We start from the raw sequence: 25,322 nt of genomic DNA, 5'->3' as shown, positions 1-25,322 counted from the left end.
ATAATTTCTTATCAGATGTTGAGAATTCCATAGAGTTAATAATAATAATAAAATAAGAACAATAGCAACAGAGTTGGAAGGGACCTTGGAGGTCTTCTAGTCCAATCCTGCCTAGGCAGGAAACCCTACACTACTCCAGACAAATGGTTATCCAACATCTTCTTAAAAATTTCCAGTGTTGGAGCATTCACAACTTCTGCAGGCAAGTTTTTCCATTTATTAATTGTTCTGTCAGGAAATTTCTCCTTAGTTCTAATTTGCTTCTCTCCTTGATTCATTTCTACCCATTGCTTCCTGTTCTACCCTCAGATGATTTGGAGAATAGTTTGACTTTCTCTTCTTTGTGGCAACCCCTGAGATTTTCCGTACCAGTTCTCCAGAACCTGTCAGAACCTGCTGGATTTCACCCCTGGTGTGAACCAGACCAGGACCACACATGAAGTTCCAATTAAACTGATTTATTACTTCTCATACCTATGAACAAGAATATGCTCAAAAGTGCCACTATTCTGGAGCTGGATAAGGTCAATAGAATTCAAGAGAGGTTGAAGTGACTCTTGGCTGATTCCTCTTTTGGCTCCCCAGGTACTGCCACCCCTTCTCCTACATGTAACATTTTATTGGCTCCCTATTTGAATCAAAACCTACTTTGCCTATTGAGCCTTGTATCTAGATGCCCTTGTGTTCAGAGTTCTTGAATCACTCCCTCATCTATCACCCATTATTATTATTATAGTTCACTCACCCTTCTTCTCTGGGCTGTGATCTCTATATTCTGGGTCTGCTACTATAGAATCAGCTCCTTCTTTTGCTCTGTTTCTGTGAAAGATTGATGGCCTTTAGGATGGATTTAAAGGTATCTTTATTTGATTAGCTGGTTAGCTTTGGGCCTGATATCTTATCCTACATCCAATTCATCTTGGCAGGTCCTAGGTTAATACCTTTTTATTTACATCAGAGATATATACCATCCTAGCTGTATCACAGATATTGAGAATACTTGTTTACTTATGTTGTGAACTAATTTTAAAGTATGAATTTTATACTTACCATGTTTTTTTTGTATTTGCCCGAAATTGGTAACAATGTGTAGTAGATAAATTTTATATGTGAATAAATGTTTATATTCTGATCATTTCAACAGTTTTATTAATAATACTTTTATGTATTTATGGAAGTCAAAGTTATGATACCCAAATCCTCTTAATCATGTCAAGGAATTCAGTTCTGTGAGAGAGTAACAAGCCTTTTATCAAATTAGTGTAAAGTGGTACTTCATACACACAAACATACCCACAAAAACATTACAACTTAAAGATGACAGGAAAGATATTTGGGGATCATAATGGATAATTTGATAAAAACCTTGGGCGAGTATTTGGGGAGACCGTTAGAAAAATAAAACCATACATTCTGTTATTAAAATGGTGGCCCCATTTTGTAGCGCATACCCCGTGTTGCGTTTCCATGAAGCTGTGAATGCATGGCTGTTTGATAGCATATTGGTACATCTACTAGGAAGAAGGAACAACCCTGAGGAAAAGGAAGAGAAGCCGCTACCAGGACAATTTTCAGATAAAAGAAACTTGAATCTGGGGGAAAAACTGTAATCTGAGAAAGGGTCTGTCTGTTGACCCTCCCTTGATGTCAGCCCTGGTAGACCATGTTGTGGCCCGCTGGCGGCCAGCGGAGCTGGCAGCAGAGTCGGCAGTGAGGAGGTTAAAAAGGAACATGGGCCAGTCCTGGGGCCTGGGGAAAGCTCGGATGAGAGCTCTGTGTCAGAGGCAGAGAGGAAACTGGACAGCAGTGAGGCAGAGGAACAGCTGGAGCCTGTTCCCAGTGTGCATATGTGCAGAGCTGCCAGAAGACAAGAACAACTAAGAAAGCAGGGTCAACTTGGGAGTAAAGCCACACCTTGGAGGTGATTGGCCCCTCCCATAGGAAACAAAAGAGGAGTGAACGGGGAGTGGGCTTTTGCAGGAAACAATTCGTTCATTCAGTAGTTTCAAGAGCGGAAAGCTAAGAGTCTCTGTGTCAAGTTTTGCCTTACACTGCATTTGGAACTTAGTTATCTGGCAGCTTTCCAAGTGAGATAAGGTTTGTATTGATAAATATTCTTCTAAAAGACTGTTTGCCAAGCCTTGCTGACTGTGAACGAAAGGAATTCACAGTCGTGTAAATAAAAGGGGTTTTGCCAGGACCAAGACTCTGCTTCACGCTTTTTAAGGAAGCCTAGGTCAGAACAGACCAAACCAGTTAAGCGTTACCTTTGGAAACCCAGACCAAAAACATATTTATTTCATGCATTCCATAAAGAATTTTTAAAATAGAATCTGCCACATGATATAAAAGGTCAAAGATTAATTACCCACAACTCTGAGGACAAGGTAATATTCAAAATTAGATACTTGGAATATTTGTTGCAAGCCAATATTAGGTTTTTTTAATAAGATTATGGTAACAGAATCTTGCAAGACTGATACATCAGGGTTCATTAATATTGGATGTTTGTATTCTCACTAAAACTATTTTTGTGTATCCACATCTTCATTCAATGAAATATGTCTCTCTGATATTATGTACATATATGCCTGCAACTTAAATCATTTGCCATATGTCTAATGAAGTGGCCTTTAGTCTATTAAAGCTTATTACATTTATTTAGAACATTATTATTTTAGACAACTAAATGTGGTGTTTGGTTAACCTTGCTGTAATATGTGATCTCTTTCAATATCTTAGTACCTCCATGAATCCTAATACTGTTACAGTATTGCAATCGACAATGATGTGTTGAAGATTCCTGCATCCTATATCCTATATCATGCTTTTTTGACCAATCGAAAGCAAAAAAAATAATAATACACAAAGTTGTATTTTGTAGTGATATTGTTTACCATTCACTTAATACCCTCATTGTCTCAATCTTTGATACCATGATCTTATAACTGAAGGACGGTATTCGAAGGTCAGATAAATTATAACTCTATAAAAATACTTACCTAAATAATCCTTTGAACTCTATGCGACTTCCTCATGTCTGCATAGGATTGTATAGATAAGCATCTGTGCCTCACAGATAAAATTGAGAAATGTAGTTATTATCACATGATATAAGTGAGAAAATACAAAGCAAGTAACATCCTCAGAGAGACATTTTCTAAACAACAACAACAACAATCCAAGAAGTTAGTTTAAACATCAAGAAAAAATATGTGTGAAAGGGACAACTTAAGTTACCCTTGGAAACCCAGAGCAAAAACAAATTTACTCTTTGCCTTCCATAAGGACTTTTTTTCTTTTTTCTTTTAAAAAAAAATAAGATTCTCCCAAATGGTGGTATAAAAAGTCAAAGGTTAACTATCCACAACTCCTAGGACAAGGCATTATTCAAAATTAGTTACTTAGAATATTTGCTGGCTGGCTTATCTACCTCTCTTATTTGCAGTCAGTGTGTTTCTCAACAGGGAAAGCATTCAGACAGGAAAAGGAATTTGGAGATAAAAGAACTAAAGAACATCTCACTATATAAGCTGAAAAGCAGTTAATGGTTGGATCTGAGTCCCGTTTTTGTTTTAAATATAAAATGACAGCATCTACTTCTCTTTCTTCCTCCCCCACCAGGAATTTTGGTGAACACAATAATAGTACTTTCAATAAATACAACTTTCGAAGGCTAATCCTACATTCCTTAAAAAAACCTTTGTTTCAGGAAAAATATCCTATCTATGTATCCTTTCATTTAGATCATTAAGGTTAATCATATTTCCTGATAGTGAGAACAATTAATCAGTGGAATAACTTGCCTCCAGAAGCTGCGAAAGCTCCAACATTGGAAGTTTTTAAGTAGATGTTGGATAACCATTTGTCTGAAGTGGTGTAGGGTTTCCTGCCTAGGCAGGGAGTTGGACTAGAAGACCTCCAAGGTCCCTTCCAACTCTGTTATTCTATTCTATCCTATCCTATCCTATCCTATCCTATCCTATTCTATTCTATTCTATTCTATTCTATTCTATTCTATTCTATTCTATTCTATTCTATTTGTCTAGTCTAGTCTATTCCTATTCCTATTCCTACTCCTATTCCTACTCCTACTCCTATTCCTACTCCTACTCCTACTCCTACTCCTACTCCTACTCCTATTCTATATCCAAGGTTGGAAATGGAGGATTTTAAGAATGTTGCACTGTATAGAGCCTTGAAGCAATCTCTTGAGAGTCTTTGAAGCATATTCTTCATTCTGAAGATCCATTTTAGGTCAAAATGGAAGATGACAAATTCTCACCTAGTAGAATAAAACCTATAATCAAAATTACATTTTGATTTTTTAACATTTTAATGTTTAGAAATTTTACCTAAACCCAAGCTAATAATGTTTGCCCTAGAAGACCAGGTATCTGAGTTAGAAGTCTGCTGCCTGACATCGAGTTTCCTGCACTCAGAAAATATTTGTCAAGGAATTTTATCATCTCATCTAATCTCAGGATAGGTGCAGGAATCCAGGCATGTGTGCAATAAAATCACTAAATAGATATTTCATCATCCCCGTAGTCCATATTCAGTTATAGGTAGTACTAAGTACTAATGAGTACTAAGTACTCATAGCTTTGTGTAATAAAATGTTACAATATGTGATCATAGAATTTACAGGTAGTTCTCAATTTACAGAAGTTTGCTTAGTGACCATTCAAAGTTACAACAGCACTGAAAAAAGTGAGTTATGACCATTTTTCACACTTATGACCATTGCAGCATTGCCAGGTTCTAACATGAATAATAAAATTGTGGAATTTCTAATTCAGGTAAGGCCAAATCTCTAGTGCGCTATAGATCAGGATTAAAAATGAATAACTTATATGACTAATAACTTATTTCCAGGACAGAAAAACAAACTTGCCATTAGGTAATGTAGTTAACAATCTTATTCCTGCCCAGAAGTTGCAAATTTTGATTCATTTTTCCCTCAGCTCCTGCCTTAATCAAGAAGTCAGGAAATCTCTTCTCCCAATTCCCTGCCTTGAGCCTTAAGCCACTGAAATTGTGACTGCTTTCTAAGAAGATTACTAAACCAGATGACACAAACAGCAGTGGCACCAATTAGCCACCATTCAATATTAATAAACAGTATGATGATGACAAATAAAAGATTGATTCTTCAGATGCAGGAATCATTTTAATTAATTTAATCCTTGCTGAAACATCAGCTGTTCCCAGACCTGTTTGCCAGCAGGCACCATTTGTCCTTACCTCTTTCCACCACCTAAAAAAAAGTGAATATGATCAGAAGCCAGCACTTAGGGAACAATAAGAAACAGATTGTACTGTCAGGCTTCATTAAAGATCATCATTAGTATTCCAATTTGGAAACAATCCATCTATCCTAATATTCCACCAGTTCTTTTGAGTTGCTTTTGTGAAATTTGGATCAGCTGCTGAATGTAAAAGAAGAAAAACATATCGAGAAGGAAGGATCTACTTGATGCCTGTCAGTCCAAAGCTTAAGGATGAAACTCTGGGGGGATAAATATTATGCAATTATTTTTAAGTGATATCACGTGCAGCTGCTTATGACTTTGAGATTTTATGGGCACTGAAATGTTATTTTCTTTGGGATGCAAATTGACACAACTCCTTTTATTTTATGATGGTTCTTTTTTACAATTAAGAGTTTGAAACAAGATTGAAGCTGAATACTATATACCATTTGGGTCTAGTTGCAGTTGTTCAATCTGATGAAGTTTTCCTCAGATGGACACACCCATGTGTTCATTGTTTTTTTCTGAATTGGATAAATGACTATAAGATAGCTTAGCAAAGGTGAACCTACGGGACATTTTATTTCCAGTGCAATTTGCCAGTCTAAATATAGCTATCACTACGAGGGAGCAAACCTTAATTTAAAACGGTTAACAGTAACACTTAGGGAAATAATTGGAATTTGTTTCTTGGATGTCTCAGAAACATAATTAGTAAATAATTATTTGCTAATAATTATCAGTTGGGGGTGGAAAATGAATCCAGAAATATAAGTTCTCCTGAAAGCCATAGAAACAATGGGATCCAGGGTGATGCTAGATCTGTGATGGTGAACCCACAGCACCCTCTCTGATGGCACTGGAGCCATCGCGCCAGTTCAGCTCTGCTGCGCATGCGCACGTGACTCCTGTCGGTCAGCTGGTCTTTGGGTCTCTGCAGCACATGTGCAGAGGTGGGGCATGTGTATGTGGGTGTGTGCATGCATGGGGAGGCACGTGTGGGGGGCTACATATGCTCACAGGGGAGGGGCACATGTACAAGGGAGTGGGGCACATGTGGGTGTGCACGCGTATGTGCAGGAGTGGAGCGCATGTGCAAAGGCCATGCGCAAATTGCATTTTAGGGATTTGGGCGTGCACGCATTCGTGTGCGCACATGTGTGTGCTTTGACTATTCAGTCCAGAAAAGGTTAGCCAATGAATTCTGGTAGAGATGAGGTTTCCTGAACTTCTGTAAAAGGTCTAAAGAAGGTTTGAGGCCAAGGAAGTTCAACTATAGAGGTCTGTGAGATCATTCCCTCAAACATTATTTAATTGAAAAAATGGAGTATGCTTTCAGAAAGAAAGACAGAAAGAGAACTTCTTTGATGTATTATGAATGCCACCTTGGGTTTTACAAAGAAATAAGTCAGGAAACAACAGCAGCAATTACCAAATATGGTAGCAGTTTAAACAGTTTTCCTTTAATTTTTTTGCCCTCGTCACTTATGTTTTATCTTTAGCCATTGACATTCACAAATTACTTTTATTCAGTCTAATTGGAAAAAAGAGATGATTTCAAAATGCTTATTCAATCTGCTCTTTTCATTAATTCCAAAAAACCTATTGTAGCTATATGGCTTCATTCTGATCCTAAACTTTGCTTTTTGATAAAAAAAATCAGGGTTTTTTACTTTTAGTAAGGATTGTAACCTAAAGAGTATTTCCTATTAACAGTTACATGAGTTAGACTGATTTAAGAAATAGACTTGAAACTGTATGTTTGCATTAAGGAGTGGTCTCTTTTTTCCTTCTTTTTCTTCTTTTTTTCTGTGGTCTCTTCTCAAAATCCCAAAAGCTTTAACCAAAAACTGTCTACTATTGACCTCACCCCATTCCTAAGAGGACTATAAGGGGCGTGCATAAGAGCACAAAAGTGCCTACCGTTCCTGTCCTATTGCTTCCTTTCATTATATCAAATTAATATAGTTATTGCATACTTTTGCTCATATATATGCTTATATGATATGTAGTTATTTTATGTTGATGCTTGTGTATATTGTTGTGACAAAATAAATAAATAAAAATAAAAATAAAGTTATCACTATTCCATTATGAAACTTTTTCATCTAGCTTTTTCTGAGCTAATTTGATTCTAACATCAGGAAGAAACTGCAAAAAAAAAAAAGAAAAAGAAAAGAAACAATACATTTCAGAATCTTATTTCTTATTAAGAATTTTGGCAGAAAAATCAATAAAAAGATAAGTATAATGCAAAAGTTAATGAAAATCTTCAAGGGAATTAATTCTCAGATAATTCATAAACAGTGTTTATCCCAAATATTTTTTCCCTTTTTGGTCAGTAAGAATTTATATCTGGTTCTAAATGTATATGCATCAAAAATAAGTCAACCAATATTAGTTCCTTCGGAATAAGTGCACATTTGAAGCTTGACTGAGCTTTTTCTCTTTCCCTTTTTTTACAATGTTCTAATCTTGACTGAAAAGCTGTTTTCCAGATTAGAACTGTACTGCCCTCTTGTGTTTGAGGATCATAGACAATGTGATTAAGGTGGAAAAGAGGACACAACAGCTTCAGAAACTAGGTTTGCAACAGTGTAGGTTTTTTAAACAATACATGCATATGTGTACACACACACACACACACACACACACACACACACACACAGTCCTCAACTGAGCCCAAAATTTATGTTGTTAAGTGAGAATTTTGTTAAGGGAGTTTTGCCCCATTTTACGACTTTTCCCGACACATTTGTTAGTTGAATCATTGCAGTTCTTAAATTAGTAACAGTTATTAAGTGAATCTGGTTTCCCCATTGACTTTGCTTGTCAGAAGGTTACAAAGGGGATCACATGACTCCAGGACATTGCAACCGTCATAAATGTGTGGCAGTTGTCAAGCATCTGAATGTAAATCACGTGACCATGAGGATGCTACAATGGTCATAAGCGTGAAAAATGGTCACTTTTTTCAGTGCTGTTGTAACTTTGAACTGTCACTAAATGAACTGTTGTAAGTCATAGACTACCTGTACATATACAGTATGTATGTGTGTGTATGTATGTGTTTATGTATATGTATGTATGTACAGTATATGTATACTGTACATGAAAGCTTAGTGTCTTGATACTGAAACTTGATTCTGCTTTGAAGCTGTGTCAGGAAACCTAAATAGGACGAGATAGTTTGCAATAAACACTTTCATTCAACATACACAATTCCAACCATTCAACCTCTGAAAAAAGATTATATGATTAAATCTCAGTAAACTCCGAAACTAACAAAGCTTATAATAAATGGTATACTATATACATGATATATTTACATATGGGCAATTTTAAATGTTTAAATGAACCATAAATTAATATATACTTGAGTATGCACAACATGCTAAGCTACAACATGGTTTGTGAATTTGGAATTCAATATCTTGTCCAAACACAATCACTTATATAATATTTTGCAAAAGCAGAAAATAATTCCTTTTAAGAGGAACCAAATTAATAATTTTGCAAGAGATCCATTTCCCCCCCTTTTTTCTACATATCCTAATCTTATTTTTTATTGCTTAAAAAACACACCCTTCAACCTACTATTTTTCAGTTTGATCCCATCTTGCTTCTTGCAAACAATTTTATCTGCATAATGGGCTTTCTCCTTAAGACCTGACTAAAACATCTAGTATGAAATTGAACTGATACTGATTTCTGCTAGCAAGATAGGCTCTACTGATAATAAAATTAAATCCTTACGGTAGGTTGAAAGGACTCTTTGATTTTTCACATTTACTTCTGTCTTTTGGAGTTTTTAAACTTCTAGTTTTGCAAAAACAATGATTCTTGTCCTCTGCTGACTTTCACATGGAGCATGAAGCAACAGTGGAAAAATAGTCAGCTTTGCTGACCCCTTCTTTTGTTCTCCGCTCAAAAGTAGAGTTTCCTCAAGTTCTTTCTCTTCTTTACTGTAGACAATAGTGTTTGTTTGGACAGGGGTGAAATCCAGCAGGTTCTGACAGGTTCTGGAGAACCAGTAGCGGAAATTTTGAGCAGTTTGGAGAACCGGCAGCAGAAATTTTGAGTAGTTCAGAGAACTGGCAAATATCACCTCTGGCTGGCCCCATAGTGGGGTGGGAATGGAGATTTTGGAATATCCTTCCCCCAGAAGTGGGGAGGGAATGGAGATTTTGGAATATCTTTCCCCTGCCATGCCCACCAAGCCACGCCCAAGAACCGGTAGTAAAAAAAATTGGATTTCACCACTGGTTTGGACGTGACGTATAATATATAATTGCTGATTGGCTTAAATCTGATAAAAAATATAGAAACAGAACTCAATGGACGAATCTAATATTATGGGGCACTGATTTAAAGAGCTAAAATTTAAGTCAAATGCTAAAAAAAAAAAGGCTAAGCAGCAGTTCAGACTGCCATGCATATGAGATTGCTTTATGATTTGGGGTACTTGACTTTATAAAACAGTTGTATCTTATTTACATGTGAATGGTGCCAAGGATTATCATTTAGCACTGCAAAGCAATTGAGCTATGTGACAGGCAGATCTAACTGATCTAAGTCATATTGATCTAAGCGATCAATATGACTTTTTAAAACAGCCAGAAGCTGCATCAAGTACTGTCCTGAGGTGAGGGCCGTGACCACGGGCAAGGGGTGTGGTATTTTGAGTAGCAGTATTGTTGGATTCGGGCAATAACGAGGCAGGAGACCAGGATAGTGACAACAGCTCTTTACTATATGGTGAACCCGGCAACCTGGGCTGGGAAAACCCTCTCTTTATATACAGTTTAGCCAGAGGCTTCATCCAATCAGCAACGTGCTTTTTCCCGCTCAGTTTTCCCTCCACAACTCTTAAAGATACATTACACTCCTTCCCTCCCAGAAAGCACTTTACCAATATTTACATAGAATTAACATCTTATTTTTCAACGTAATCACGCAAGTAGACTGGGCGTCTCCTGACTCTTTCGGACCTGCGCAATTCATTTTCTGGGAGTGAGTCGAGCTGACCGGAGGGACTGTTTATTCCTCTCAGCTCCTCCTCTAGGCCATCCGGCCCTGGATTATTTGCAGAGTCGTCCCTGCTGTTTTCAGGAGGAACCGGTTGGCGTCGCTGGACCTCCAGGAACTCAGATAAGTCCCGCGTTTGCCCCGGGTTTGAGTCAGCTGTATTCAAACGCTTGATAGTCAGGGCCTGTTTCATCTGATTCTGATTTACCGTTATGCTTTCCTTATTTGGTCTATGTGGCGCCCATACCCGCCATCCTCTATCTCTACTAGATATGATTTTGGTCCTGTTATCTCTAGGATTTTTCCTGCTAACCAGGTCGGGCCTCGCTGTAGTTGTGTGCCCACACTAGGTCGCCTACTGCCATCCTCTTGTTTTACCGTGTGCCCCTTTGTAACCGTCTGGTGTGTAGTTTGGGTTTAAACGGTCTAGTGGGCACCTAAGCTTCCGACCCATTAATAGCTCTGCCGGGCTGCGCCAGTTGTTACACAGGGGTTCTGTGTTGGACTGCTAGGAATGTATCGATTTTGTTTGCCAATCGCCTGGCCTGATTCTGGACAATGCTTCCTTTGCGCCCGAACGAAACGCTCTGCAAGGCCGCTCGTCGAGGGTGGAAAGGCGCCGAGAGGACATGTCGGATGCCCTCCTCTGCCAAGTACCCTCAAACTGGGTTGCCGTGAATTGCGGGCCGTTATCGGAGACTAAAGTGTCGGGCAACCCGTGGGTTACAAATAGGTGCCGAGGACTGAAATCACGGCATCGGCTGTCATGGATCTCATGAGAATGATTTCCAGCCATTTGGAGTAGGCATCGACTACTACCAGAAAGGTTTGGCCGTGGAAGGGCCGCAAAATCGATATGGATCCTAGACCAGGGCCCTGGGGTCTCTCCCATTCCCGAATCGGGCCGTTGGGGTAGCGGTCTGACTCCTGGCAGGCCTGGCATTTCCCTACCCTTTCAGCAATTTCCGAGTCCATTAAGGGCCACCACACATAGCTTCTCGCTAGACCCTTCATTCTCACGATCCCTGGGTGGCCTTCGTGAAGGAGATCCAATACCTTTTTCCTCAATTTCTCCGGGATCACCACTCGATCCCCCCATAGCAGGCACCCCCCTTGAGCTGAGAGGTCCCACGCTTTTACAAATTCTTTAAAACGCCGCCCGCACAGCGGCCAACCTCTTTGTACCCAACCAATTACAGTCCTTATTGTAATGTCCTTGTACGAAGCCCGAGCCACCTCTTTGGATGTGACTGGGCCAGAGTCCAAAGAGTCAATTAGCAGAACTGGTATCCCCGGAGTGGGGTCTTCGATAGTCTCTGGTAACGGGCATCTGCTCAGGGCGTCTGCATGCCCTAATTCCTTCCCTGGCCGGTGTAGTAATTTGTAAGAATACGCTGCCAGGAAGATAGTCCATCGGGTCAGTCTGGGCGAAAGTGCCACGGGCGTTGGGCGGTCGCCTGCCAACAGGCCTAGCAAGGTCTATGGTCCGTGATGATTTCAAATCACGACCAAATACATATTCATGGAATTTCTTTACTGAGACTATAGCCAAGGCTTCCTTATCAAGCTGGCTATAATTCCTTTCAGTTGATGACATGGTTCGGGAGTAATATGCAATAGGGGCTTCTGTGCCATTTGGCAACCTGTGGCTGAGCACAGCCCCACCCCATAGGGAGATGCATCGCAGCTTAACACTAATGGCAGCGTGCCATTGTATTGGATAAGGAGGCTATCACTGATAGGAGATTCTTTACCCTTCGAATGCCCTAGCTTCCGCCTTTCCCCAAGACCATGCAGCCGTCTTTGCTAGTAATTTATGCAGCGGCTCGGCTACTGTTGCCTTATTCCTTAAGAATACCGCGTAGAAGTTGACCAGACCTAAGAATGGCTGTAACTCCGCTTTGTTCTTTGGAACCGGGGCCTTCCTGATGGCCCGTACCTTGCTCTCAGTGGGTGAATCCTTCCTGTCTATCCGTAGCCCAGGAATTCCACAGACTCAACCCCGATCTGGCATTTGTTCAGTTTAACTGTGAGACCGCAGACCGGAAAATGCCCAAAACTTTTCGCAGCCTTACCCCTAATTCCTCTAGATTCTCAGCGGATACCAGTACATCGTCAAAGTATGGTACCACCCTGGTAGTCCCTGCAATAGCCGCCCATTAGGTTCTGAAATAACCCTGGAGCCACACTAACCCCAAACTGTAACCGGGTACACTTAAAAGCCCTCTGTGAGTCACAATTGTCTGCGCTCGCTGTGCTGCTATCTACGGCAGCTGTTGATAGGCTTGGGCCAAGTCTAGCTTGGCAAAACTTGCCCTTGCCCCATTGAGTGCAGTAAGTGCTGTACCACCGAACGGGTAAGACTCTTTGCAACGCTTTGTTAAGCTGCTGTTTTGTAGTCAGCGCAACCGGACCGACCCGTCCGGTTTGACTGGGGTGACTATAGGGTCTCCCACTTAGCATGGTCAACTGGCACTAGAATTCCTGGTTTACTAGCTTGTCCAGTTCCCGGTCAATCCTGGGCTTTAGGGCTAACGGGACCCTCCTAGCCTTTAGACGGATAGGGCAACTTGGGGTCTAGGTTAAAGAGATAGGGGTCCCGTGTACTTGCCCAGGCAGTCTCTGAAAACGTCCCCAAATTCTTTCACGAGTGCGTCTTTGAGGTTGACTTCGCTTCTGAAGATTCCAGTCACTCCCATGCCCAATGCTCGAACCAGTCCAGTCCCAACAAGCTTGGCAGGGTCCCATCGACTATGGTGATGGGCAGAGTTTTCTTGTATTGTCCATACCGACGTGGACGGACGTTACCCCTCGAACAGGGATGCGATTCCCTTGGTAGTCTTGTACCTTAATTTCTGTGGTTTCAGCTTGCGCTTTGCGATGGCGGGTAAGGCTTTCACGAGGGTGTCCCAGGACATGATCGTGATTGCTGAGCCGGTGTCCACCTCCAATCGGCACGGCACCCCCTCAATCTTTGCTTTCGTAAAGATTTTTTATCTAGGCGTGTTGTTGCGTGACCCACTCTCACGACAGTCTGATTCAACTTTGCGCCTTTTTTGAATTGACCAATCACGGGCCGCCGCTGCCCCCGCCTGGTTGGTCGGTTTGAATTTTTGGCGGGATGGTTGGGGTGCTCGACAGACCTGTGCTAGGTGCCCCTTCCTTTCGCACCGCCGACAAGTTGCATCCTTAAATCTGCATTGTTGTCGTTGGTGTTTCCCTCCGCAACTCGCGCAGTCACCCCGGTCTTCTTTCTCCGGCCTCCCGTGTGGAAGACTCCTTCCTCCTCCTCACCGTCCGATTCGCCTGGACCTCTTCATTGTGGACCGGGTTGATTTCGCACCAGCCGCTGGTGCGACCTGCTTTTGTAGGGTTTCCGCCGCTTGGGTAGACATCTCGTTAGCCCTGGCTTCGCCCAAGGCGCTTGCCAGCGTGTTGCTTTTGGACAGCAGCCGCCGCAAACGGATGTCCCTGACCCCACGAATGAGTTGCTCCAGCAATGCCTCGCCCAAGTCTCGGAACTCGCAATGGTTTTGAGGCTTTCCTCAGGGCTGCCATGTATACGCTGATGGACTCGCCTCTTGCTGCCTACGCCCTGAATTCAACTGCTGCACATACTTGGACGGCGTTGATGCATAATGGGCTTTCAATAGGGTCTGTAGAGTCTGCCACGGCACCGATTGTACCGGCGTTGGCTCCGCCAACGATTCTGCGGTGTCGAAAACCTCTGGACCGCAGTGGCTCAGGAAATACGCTCGCTTCCTGTTGTCTGAGACTCCTTGAGTTCGCTCGCCTCGAGGAAACACTCAAACGAGCCATGTATGACCCCATTTTCCTTAGCTGGGTCGAATGGCGCTGGCGGTGTGTAGCTGGACATCGCTGCTTTCCGCCCCTTGTTTGCTGGGTTCGCGTCTTCCTGGTGACTTCAGCTTTTTTCCTGGCTCTCTTAGCCTCGAAATCCCACCTTCGTCGCCAGTGTTGGATTCGGGCAATAACGAGGCAGGAGACCAGGATAGTGACAACAGCTCTTTACTATATGGTGAACCCGGCAACCCGGGCTGGGAAAACCCTCTCTTTATATACAGTTTAGCCAGAGGCTTCATCCAATCAGCAACGTGCTTTTTCCCGCTCAGTTTTCCCTCCACAACTCTTAAAGATACATTACAAGTATCTTATCAATGGCCTTTGTGGTAGTAAGTCACATGTCCAATGGCTGCCATACTCCTTGGGTTGTAGACTTGCCAATGGAAGTGGAGGTGGAGAAGTGGGATTTAGCCCTTCCCAAAAATTTTTGCCAGCCCCTGATCTAGAGAAGTAATCACCAGTTTGTATATCAGCCTTTAGCTTTATTAACACCACTACAACAATTTTGGTCTAGTTTGCATATAAGCACATCTCTAAACTGTCAACTGTCATTACATGTCCAAACATAGAGATTGTCCTTTCTGTCATTACATGTCCAAACATAGATATTGTCCTTTTCAGGCAGGCTTCCTGTCAATTTCATCTTATTATCCCTCATGAAGAGGTGAATGCTTCCCTCAAAATCTAATGAGTAGATACAGTTTTTCACTCAAACCTGAACACTCTCTCTTGCATTATCACTATTTGTAAATTTCCAACATCCCAAGAGATAGGTTTTTTTAAAAAAAAGATATTTGATAGTTTAATGCAGAGGCAGACCATCTTTCCTAGCCAAAACAACACACTTTGAGGAGGAAATAGACATAGCTGTGTCATGCACAAAAGCAAGACCAGAATTCTTCATTTTTATTGTGAATGAGATGCTTCATGTTTAATTACACTAAGCCATTCAAGGGTTATATTAGATGTTATGTGTGTTTCCTGAAACAGGAAGAAAATATGGTTTTTGCTAATTATATTTCAGAAGGATTCCTTAGCCTGCAAACAAGAGACCATACATATCCCGAGTTCTCAAGTTAGCATTAAAAAGACTTGAGTCCCTCATTTTGGCCATGTTTTGGATATATTCAGCAAAAGTTGACAGTTGGTGGCTCACTGTATTATGTTGTAAATGCACAAATTTGTGATTTCAGTATAAAACAAGCCTGCCATACAAACACAGACATTTTATTAAAAAAAAACTACCTCAAGTCCATCTATCTCTCTCCTCTCCCATTTATCTGCTGGCTTCAATTCAGCAGGATTCTCTCCACTTCATTACAACATAAGTTTTCTGTTATAGGATTTTCTGTGAGACTGATGGGCAACTCTTAGCCAACATGGTTGATCTTGAAAAACATAAATTGTGTAAATCCTACTTACTTCCAGGCTATATGTTAGCCTTGGAAGTCAAGAAAATATACCAGAATAAGGCAATGACAAATCCACAGTACTGCGTTCTCCCTTCCCCACCACCCCAAGTTACTAAGAGTCAAGCTTGACTCAAGGGAATCTTTTCCTTAAGGCAGTTGCATTTGTTATCTACAGATTTGGTTGATGTAATACTGTGCCATTTATGGGAACGAGTCACAATCAGTAGTCTGCATATCCAAAAATTGATTCTGGGGGTGGGGGACACAGGATAAGTCACTGAACTTTAAGTTTTAAAATTTTACTGTAAATAATTCTACAAAAGTGCCTGTGATCATATAAAAGTTACTTTTTTTTCTATACTCAGGGTTTTATAGAGTGATTTACGGGACTTAAGATAGGAAAAGGTTAGAGCAGTGCTTTCCAAACCTGAATAAATTACCTAAAATTGAATAAAATGATTTTTCTTTCAGTAATGGGTTTGTGCATCATTACCTAATCACAACAGGGACATTTAAAATCACTCAAAGTGTTTTCACCTATGTTGGGCAAAAAGGACTTTCTGATAGTGGTTTTCGGTAATGAAAGAAATTTTTTGAGAAGCTCTGCGTTAATTCCTCTGCCTGCAGCTCATGACTAGGGTAGCAGTGGCATTAGCTGTGCTATGTAAATTTCAGGCAAATGTATGCAAAGAAGTTTCAAATGTCTACGTTATGTCTCTGCCAGAACTTCTTAGCACAATAGCACATGATTCTCAGAGGTTGTAGGATTTAATTGTGCCAAAATTACATAGCCGCTAAACTCTAAGAATACAACCGTATATACACCTGGGTTTAAGTTCAGTCCTTTGCTCACTTTTGCCTTAGCTTTGGCTTTCTGAAAATTAACTTTAAGAAAACGATACCTAAAGCTGCCTTTTGAAAAGTTGAGCTCATAATCCATCTAATTCAATATTGTATCCAGAGTAACTGCTGCCAAAAGTCTCTCCCAATCCAGTTTCAAAATGTTTTCCATAAAATATGTCAACTGCACATCCCCAACCATTCATGAGACCATTTCTTCTGAATTGGAATATATATTTCATCTTACGATTAAAAAGTTCAATGTTATTTTTGTCCTCAAGTTTTTTGTCAACATATTTTCTTGATTTTTAGATTCATTGTTTATCCATGAAGTATTTTATATCTACAGTACAGCCAGTAAACAGTATATAAGCCTGTATTCATTTTCAATAAAAGAAACTTTATTTGGAACTTCCATCAAAAATTAAGATGCTATCGTTAATCTAATTGTTCACCTATTATAGAAAGGTTTATAAGCAATATCTCATTGTGATATATGAAAAGCTGGTATATGTCTACTTCTTCCTTTCAACACAGTAATTACAATTAAGGCCACAATCTTCAAAAATTTGCTTTTGTTGTTGTTGCTGTCTAGAAGGTCACTTTAAAGGCCAAATCTACCTTTCATATTTGAAAGCTGTGGTACTGTATAGCGAGGAAAAAGAACAGAGGAAATAAACCAGGAGAGATTTAGCATCTTAAAAGAACAAATGTTTATAATCAGTTTGAGTGGCCCATGGATTTGTGAAATTGTTTGGGATTAACAGGCTATTGGAAGCCAATAAACAATATTTAGCTTTGTCTAGAGAATAGCAATGGAAAAAGGTGTGGGCACCTTGTCAAATAGGACCCATTGAGGAAGGATGATGGGTTAAGTGTGGGGGTCGGCGTGGCAGCGTGGGTGCCCATTCTTCCAGGAGAGCTTGTCAGTTGTTAGTAAGACTAATGAAAAGAAGGACGCCAGCATCTATGGCTGAGGTAGTATTGATGCAAGTTAGCTGACTAATCTGATTGAAAAAGTCCCATGGTATTTATGTCACTTTAATTTGCCTCAAACAATTGAAGACGACAGCACTCTATTAAGAAAAGCTTGATCCAGAACTAAAGCTAAATAAATTAGGGTCTCAGTTTAATCAAATTATCCTTTTACTGGCCTTGGATTAACTTAGACAGACAGCGTCGGTCTAGAGCTTTATGATTGGTTGGCTAATTTTTAAGAAGCCAATATGAAGAATAAGAGATTTTACACACAACTACTACGTATAATACTTCAAACAGCCCCCTTTTTTCCTTTTAAAAACTGGAAATAATGCATTTGCAAAGAAAATTCTTTTTCCAGAGTGTTTCTTTTTTAGTATCATTTGCTTACATTAATTCAAATGAATTTTAAAAAGCTTAAAATACAGCTTTCCCCACTTTTGTAAGGAGCTCCTTCATTTCATTATGTTTTGCATATGGCAATAGCTATTCATTATACTAGGTGTGCAACTTTTCTCATGCCAAGAACTGTGCTAAGCCTTGAGTGAAATGCTGGGAGCTGGGTCCAAGTGGGTGAAGCTAGAACAATTCCTAAATTTGGTTACATTTAAGTTTTGGCATCCTTGATTCATTTCAGACACTTCTGCATTACACTAGACTGAACTGTATCCAAGCAACCAGAAAACCAGGATTGTTCAATACAATAGCGAAGCTTTCTGTTTTTTGATACATATTGCAGTTGCTAATATCTAAGCAACCTGCAAAATCTGGATTAGACGGAAGCATATTTTCTACTCTTCTGTAATACCACTTCTTTAAGGAAAAAGAATCTGTGTATGTTCTTCTATTTGTCCCCATAAAATACCAAAGTTAAATTTTGTTTATAGTCCCTTCTCCCATATTCTTATAATGATTAATTCATTATGAGAACGTAGCACACACACACACACACACACACACACACACGTATAAAATTTTCAGAAGAAAGTCTTTTTGGGACTTATTATCAAGGTGAGTGTGCTTAGAAATTTAACTGAATTCATCATTTGTACTAATGCCATTAACACTGCATCTTTGTGCCGATATTATACACTCTTTTGCGGTGTATATCAACCTGCTGCCCTCTAGATGTGTTGGGGGCTTCATCCAGCATAGAACGAGACATAATTAAACAAATCTGGTGGCTATGTATTTGAGGATCCCTAACTTAAAACAGCAGTTTGAAAGCACATAAAAAAAAAATGCCAGTAGAAAAATAGGGACCATCTTTGGTGGTAATGTAACAGCGTTCCGTGCGCCTTTGGCGTTTAGTCATGCTGGCCACATGACCACGGAGACATCTTTGAACAGTGCTGGCTCTTTGGCTTTGAAACAGAGATGAGCACTGCTCCCTAGAGTCGGGAACGACTAGCACACATGTGCGACTGGAACCTTTACCTTTACCTTTAAATATGACTCTAGCATCTCTTCCATTACTCTCTCAATATCTCTCTTCTCCTAAGCCCCAAGAGACAGGCATTTATGGAACACTCCAATATCTATGATCTCAGAGTATTTCCCTTCCCTTCCCTGCTATTACAGTAACGTTCGTACAAGTAGTCCTCTACTTACAACAGTTCGCTTAGTGACTATTTGAAGTTACAACGGCACTGAAAAAAAAGAGACTTATGACCATTTTTCACTTATGGCCATTGTAGCAATCCCCATGGCCACATGATTTACATTCGGATGCTTGACGTTCATATTTACGTTGGTTGCAGTGTCCCGGGGTCATGTGATCACCTTTTGCAACTTTCTGACATGCAAAATCAGTGAGGAAGCCAGATTCATTTAACAGTCGTGTTACTAATTTAACAACTGCAGTGATTCACTTAACAAATGTGACAAGAAACGTCATAAAATGGGACAAAACTCACTTAAGAAATTTCTCACTTAGCAACACAACTTCTGGGCTCAATTGTGGTCGTAAGTCGAGGACTACCTGTAAATATGTGACAATCTTCCCTTTCATAACAGTGTACCTGAATAAGGTAGCATGTTGATTTTATAAGGATATGCATCGGGGATGGTATTCACTTACCTTCGCTACCAGTTTGCAAATATGAGTGCGCGCATATCTCCTATACTGTGTGCATTGTTTCTTAATGACATGTACAACTAAAGAAGAACAACAAGGGTGGATTACAGGTAGTCCTCGACTTACGACCATAATACAGCCCAAAGTTTCTTTGTTAAGTGAGTTTTCCCCCTTTTATGATCGTTCTTGCCATAGTTGTTAAGTGAATCACTATAGTTGATAAGTTAGTAACCCAGTTGTTAAGCAAATCTGGCTTTGCCATTGACTTTGCTTGTCAAAAGGTCACAAAAGGTGATTACATGACCTTGGGACACCACAACAGTGAACACTGTGAACCAGTTGGCAAGCATCTGAATTTTGATCACACGATTATGGGGATACTGTAAATTTCATAACTGTGAAAAATGGTCATAAATCACTTTTTTCAGTGCCGTTGTTACTTTGAACTGTCATTGCATGAATTGTTGTGAACCGAGAACTACCTGTACAAGTTCCACAGGTTATTCTGTTACACATTGTTCCAGCAGGATATCACAGTGGATTTATGTTCTTCTACCTAATCTCAGACAACACAAAACAAAGGAAAAACCAAGCAGAAAATATAGATATACTATCCATGGATTTAAAAACAACAGACAATAACTAATTAGCAGCAAATACTGTTTGCAAACCAGAAATGCTGTGCTGAAGTTGAAAAACAAGATCAAATCTCAAACCTCAATCAAACATAGATCCTCCCACACTTAATCACAGTCAGATGTAAATAGAAAATGCAAACAGATCTACACAAACCACCTTGCCTTGCTTCATTGCTTTCTGTGTAAATTCAGCGTTGCAACTCCAAGCATCTTCAGAACCAAGGCTAAGAAATGTTGTTCTCTAATATCTGTTTTTACATCCAATAGTAAAAACAGATTCCGTACATTTAGAAGAACAATTAAATAGAGATCCAGCAAGGATTATTTTTTTAAAAAATCACCATCATGTCACAGCAAGTATTTTTACTCGAAAGATATTACAAGTCTAAGGTGGATGGCCATTTATCCATGAAGAAACCTCACTGAACAGATTTGTATTGCTGCTATTCCTCTTATATTCCACAGTATGGTATTAGAGTTCAGTCAGTTGCAACTGCAGAATCAGAAAGTCTAGCAAATATTTGTTTTCAATAAGAAAAGCTTCTAATATTTCTGCCATTCTAGGATTTTGTACAAATATTTTGTGGTACCCAACAGAAGCATGCCTTTTCTAAGTAGTTATTTTTAAATGTGGGATCAAAGCTGAAAGGCTTGAGGAAAATATACATCGGACTCTGAAAGTTTGAGATTTGATTATTTGAGAGAGACAATTGGCGTTAAAATGAATCTCAGATTTTTAAGTATTTATGGAATGCGTATATATGGTCCTATTACCCAGATTTACTGAGATTTTCTAAAAACCATCAGAAGCAATAATAAGAGTGAACATAAATATTAATACTATAGTGAATTTCTGTCTCATATTCTTTAGAAAGTTTGCACTTGCAGTTGTCATTTGAAGAATGATGAGATTTTGTGTTTTTCTGCCACTACATTTGTATGATACACTAGTCTAGCAAACTGCTTTAAATGCACTTTAGGTGGTTGGTTTATGATTTACTTTATCATGTGAACTCAGAAAATTGGGTTGAATAATGAATAGCTCAGATAACAAAGCATAATCATGTCATGCATCAAAACTAACATGGCAACTGTTTATACATAGCCAGGAGGAAGTAACTGTATCATAACCAAAAAGTACCATAATAATTGGAATATATTATATTGGAATATAATTGGAATATTGCTATATATGGTGGGGAATCAACTTGCCTGGAAATATTTATGTAAGCAATTATTGAAAATCAACATATCTACTGATTCCACTGGCCAGTAAAAAAGTCCTACCTTAACATAACATAACAACAGAGTTGGAAGGGACCTTGGAGGCCTTCTAGTCCAACCCCCTGCCCAGGCAGGAAACCCTACACCATCTCAGTCAGATGGTTATCCAACATTTTTTTAAAAATTTCCAGCGTTGGAGCATTTACAACTTCTGCAGGCAAGTCGTTCCACTTATTAATTGTTCTAACTGTCAGGAAATTTCTCCTTAGTTCTAAGTTGCTTCTTTCTTTGATCAGTTTCCACCCATTGCTTCTTGTTCTACTCTCAGGTGCTTTGGAGAACAGCCCGACTCCCGCTTCTTTGTGGCAACCCCTGAGATATTGGAACACAACTATCATGTCTCCCCTAGTCCTTCTTTTTATTAAACTAGACATACCCAGTTCCTGCAACCGTTCTTCATATGTTTTAGCCTCCAGTCCCCTAATCATCTTTGTTGCTCTTCTCTGCACTCTTTCTAGAGTCTCAACATCTTTTTTACATCGTGGCGACCAAAACTGGATGCAATATTCCAAGTGTGGCCTTACCAAGGCATTATAAAGTGGTACTAACACTTCACGTGATCTTGATTCTATCCCTCTGTTTATGCAGCCCAGAACTGTGTTGGCTTTTTTAGCAGCTGCTGCACACTGCTGGCTCATATCTAAATGGTTATCCACTAGGACTCCAAGATCCCTCTCACAGGTACTACTATTGAGCAAGGTACCACATATACGGTACCGGTGCATTTTGTTTTTTTGGCCTAAATGTAGAACCTTACTTTTTTCACTGTTGAATTTCATTTTGTTAGATAGCCCAATGTACAAGTCTGTCAAGATCTTTCTGTAACTTGAGCCTATCTTCTGGAGTGTTGGCTATTCCTGCCAGCTTGGTGTCATCTGCAAATTTGATGAGTTCCCCATCTATCCCCTCGTCCAAGTCATTGATGAAGATGTTGAAGAGTACTGGGCCTAAAACAGAGCCTTGGGGTACTCCACTGCATACTTTCCTCCATGTGGATGTAGTTCCGTTGAGGACTACACGTTGAGTGCGGTTGGTCAGCCAGTTACGAATCCATCTGGTGGTGGTGCTGTCTAACCCACATTTTTCTACTTTATCTAGTAGTAGGTTATGGTCTACTTTATCAAATGCTTTACTGAAGTCCAAGTAAATTATATCGACAGCATTCCTCTGGTCTACTAATTTTGTCATTTTGTCAAAGAATGCAATAAGATTAGTCTGGCATGATCTGTTTTTGACAAACCCATGTTGGCTTTTGGTTATTACTTTGTTTGCTTCTAGGTGTTCGGTGATTCGTTGCTTGATTATCTTTTCCAGAATCTTCCCCGGTATTGAGGTCAGGCTGATAGGTCTGTAGTTTCCTGGATCTGTTTTTTTTCCTTTTTTGAAGATGGGAACTACATCAGCTCTTTTCCAGTCCTCTGGCAGCTCCCCTGTGCTCCAGGATCTTTGAAAGATATAGTTCAGTGGTTCTGAGATCACGTCTGCCAGTTCCTTCAGAACCTTGGGGTGTAATCCATCCGGTCCTGGTGATTTGAACTCGTCTAGGGTAGACAGGTGTTCACTTACCATTTTCTTCCCTATTTTAACTTGTGTTTCTAATCTGTTTCTAACCTTCTTCAAATATATTTTAGCAATTTTTTTTTACATCTATAGGCTTTCTTTCTTGCAGGTAACACTTCTAATCATATGATGGCATTCTGATGGATACCTAAGTATCATTTGAGAAAAAATTGAATGAGGATTTTATGAAGTACAAATTGTATTTTAATAATTGTCATTTTAAAAATTACCTTTTTCTATTCTGAGACAAGAACATCTAATTATTTTACTTATCAAGTGTGAACTGGCTAAGAAATTGACTCTGGGAGGGTAAATTCATGATTCTATAAATTTTAAAAAGCCTAGTGAAAGTTGCATATAGGTTAAATTATCTATTTATAAAAACCCTGCAGCTGCCCTGGACTTCTGCAATGAAACCAAACAAAATACTGTATGAACAAGGTAGTATCTTTATCAAAATAAAAAAGTAAATATATAAGAATTATGTCCATGGGATTGTTGCCGGGGGACGGGAGGGAAACGGGGACTTATTACAAATCTGTTCTGGTCTCTAATAACTTGCATTGCGTGCTTGGAACAAAAATCCAATCAACTCCCCCCAAAAAATTTGGTAACAGTGTTGAAAAGAACCTTGGAGGTCATCTAGTCCAACCCCCTTCCCTTGCTCACGCAGGAGACTTGTACTAAAGATTCGAACCACCGAACTGCCGACCTTTCTGATCGACAAGCTCAGTGTCTTAGCCACTGAACCGCCTAGTCAGTCTTCATAGTTCCAAAAATCATTCTAATTATTTATTTATTTATTTATTTATTTTGTCACAACATCATACAAAAAGATTATATAGTATATAACCATATAAACATATATAGGAAGAAGAAAAGAAAAACAATAGGACAGGAACGGTAGGCACGTTTGTGCGCTTATGCACGCCCCTTATGGTCCTCTTAGGAATGGGGTGAGGTCAATAGTAGAAAGTTTTTGGTTAAAGCTTTTAGGATTATGGGAAGAGACCACAGAGTCAGGTAAAGTATTCCAAGCACTGATGATTCTGTTGCAGAAGTCATATTTTCTGCAATCTAGATTAAAGCGGTTAACATTAAGTTTAAATCTATTGGTTGCCCTTGTATTATTGCAATTAAAGCTGAGTAACCACCTTTAAAGCGCTCCATGGCATAGGGCCGGGTTACTTACGGGACCGTCTACTGCTACCGAATACCTCTCACCGGCCCGTGCGCTCTCACAGAGAGGGACTCCTCAGGGTGCCGTCAGCTAGGCAGTGTCGACTGGCACGCCCAGGGAAGGGCCTTCTGTGGGGGCTCCCACCCTCTGGAACGAACTCCCCCCAGGACTCCGTCAACTTCCAGACCTCCGAACCTTCCGTCGCGAGCTTAAAACACACCTATTTATCTGCGCGGGACTGGACTAGTTTTTAAATTTTTAAATTTTAAATTTTTTAAATTTTATAGGGGTTTTAATTGGTTTTAATATTTATATTATTTTTAATAATTAGGCTTTTTTGAATATGTCTCTTAATGGTTTTCTTAATTTGTATATATATGTTTTTTATCTGCCTGTGAACCGCCCTGAGTCCTTCGGGAGATAGGGCGGTATATAAATTCGAACAATAAATAAATAAATAAATAAATAAGTAGTCTTTGACAGGAAGGACATTACAATAGATGATTCTGTGAGTTAAACTTAGGTCTTGTCGAAGGCGACGGAGTTCCAAGTTTTCTAAGCCTAGGATTTCAAGTCTGGTGGGATAAGGTATTTTGTTGTTTTCAGAGGAATGGAGAACTCTTCTTGTAAAATATTTCTGGACACGTTCAATTGTATTGATGTCAGAGATGTGGTGAGGGTTCCAAACCGGTGAGCTGTATTCTAGAATTGGTCTAGCAAATGTTTTATATGCTCTGGATAGTAGTGTGGTGTTTTTGGAAAAGAAGCTACGCAAAATTAGGTTTACAACTCTTAGAGCTTTTTTTGCTATGTAGTTACAGTGGGCTTTGGCACTTAGATCATTTGACATGAAAACTCCAAGGTCTTTAACGGGATGGGGTCGTCTGTAAGGTAATGTCCATCTAGTATGTACTTAGTTTTTGGGTTCTTTTTCTTATATGTAAGACTGAGCATTTGCTGGTTGAAATTTGAGCTGCCAATTTTAGACCAAGCTAACTACTACTCACTCCACTGTTTTTTCTTGTACCCTCGTTTCAAAACGCCAGAAGCATCTTAAGCGCTAACCCAACGTTCCAACTCCACGGCACGTTCCTATGGTTTACGCGTACTCTCTCCGTCCCTGCAGATGAAATTTGGCCCGCTCAGCTCACCGTAGGCACCGAGGCATTCTCCTCCTCCTCCTCTCTTTCCCCTCTCCTATTGGTC

At 39.8% G+C, this 25,322-nt stretch overlaps 1 long non-coding RNA gene across 1 annotated transcript; it reads right to left on the bottom strand.

The window, feature by feature from the left end:
• Positions 1-328: 328 nt before the first annotated feature.
• On the bottom strand, positions 329-25,225 carry LOC131187088 (uncharacterized). The gene is made up of 3 exons (XR_009152488.1): positions 25,124-25,225; positions 3,003-3,072; positions 329-819 (listed from the first exon to the last, which is right to left on the bottom strand). It is a non-coding gene; the product is annotated as an uncharacterized LOC131187088 (long non-coding RNA).
• Between the last annotated feature and the right edge of the window lie 97 nt (positions 25,226-25,322).

This window comes from Ahaetulla prasina, chromosome 1, assembly GCF_028640845.1.
Source record: "Ahaetulla prasina isolate Xishuangbanna chromosome 1, ASM2864084v1, whole genome shotgun sequence".
NCBI lineage: Eukaryota > Metazoa > Chordata > Lepidosauria > Squamata > Colubridae > Ahaetulla > Ahaetulla prasina.
The sequence above is the reverse complement of the archived record's forward strand: the minus strand, read 5'-3'. Positions and strand labels throughout refer to the sequence as shown.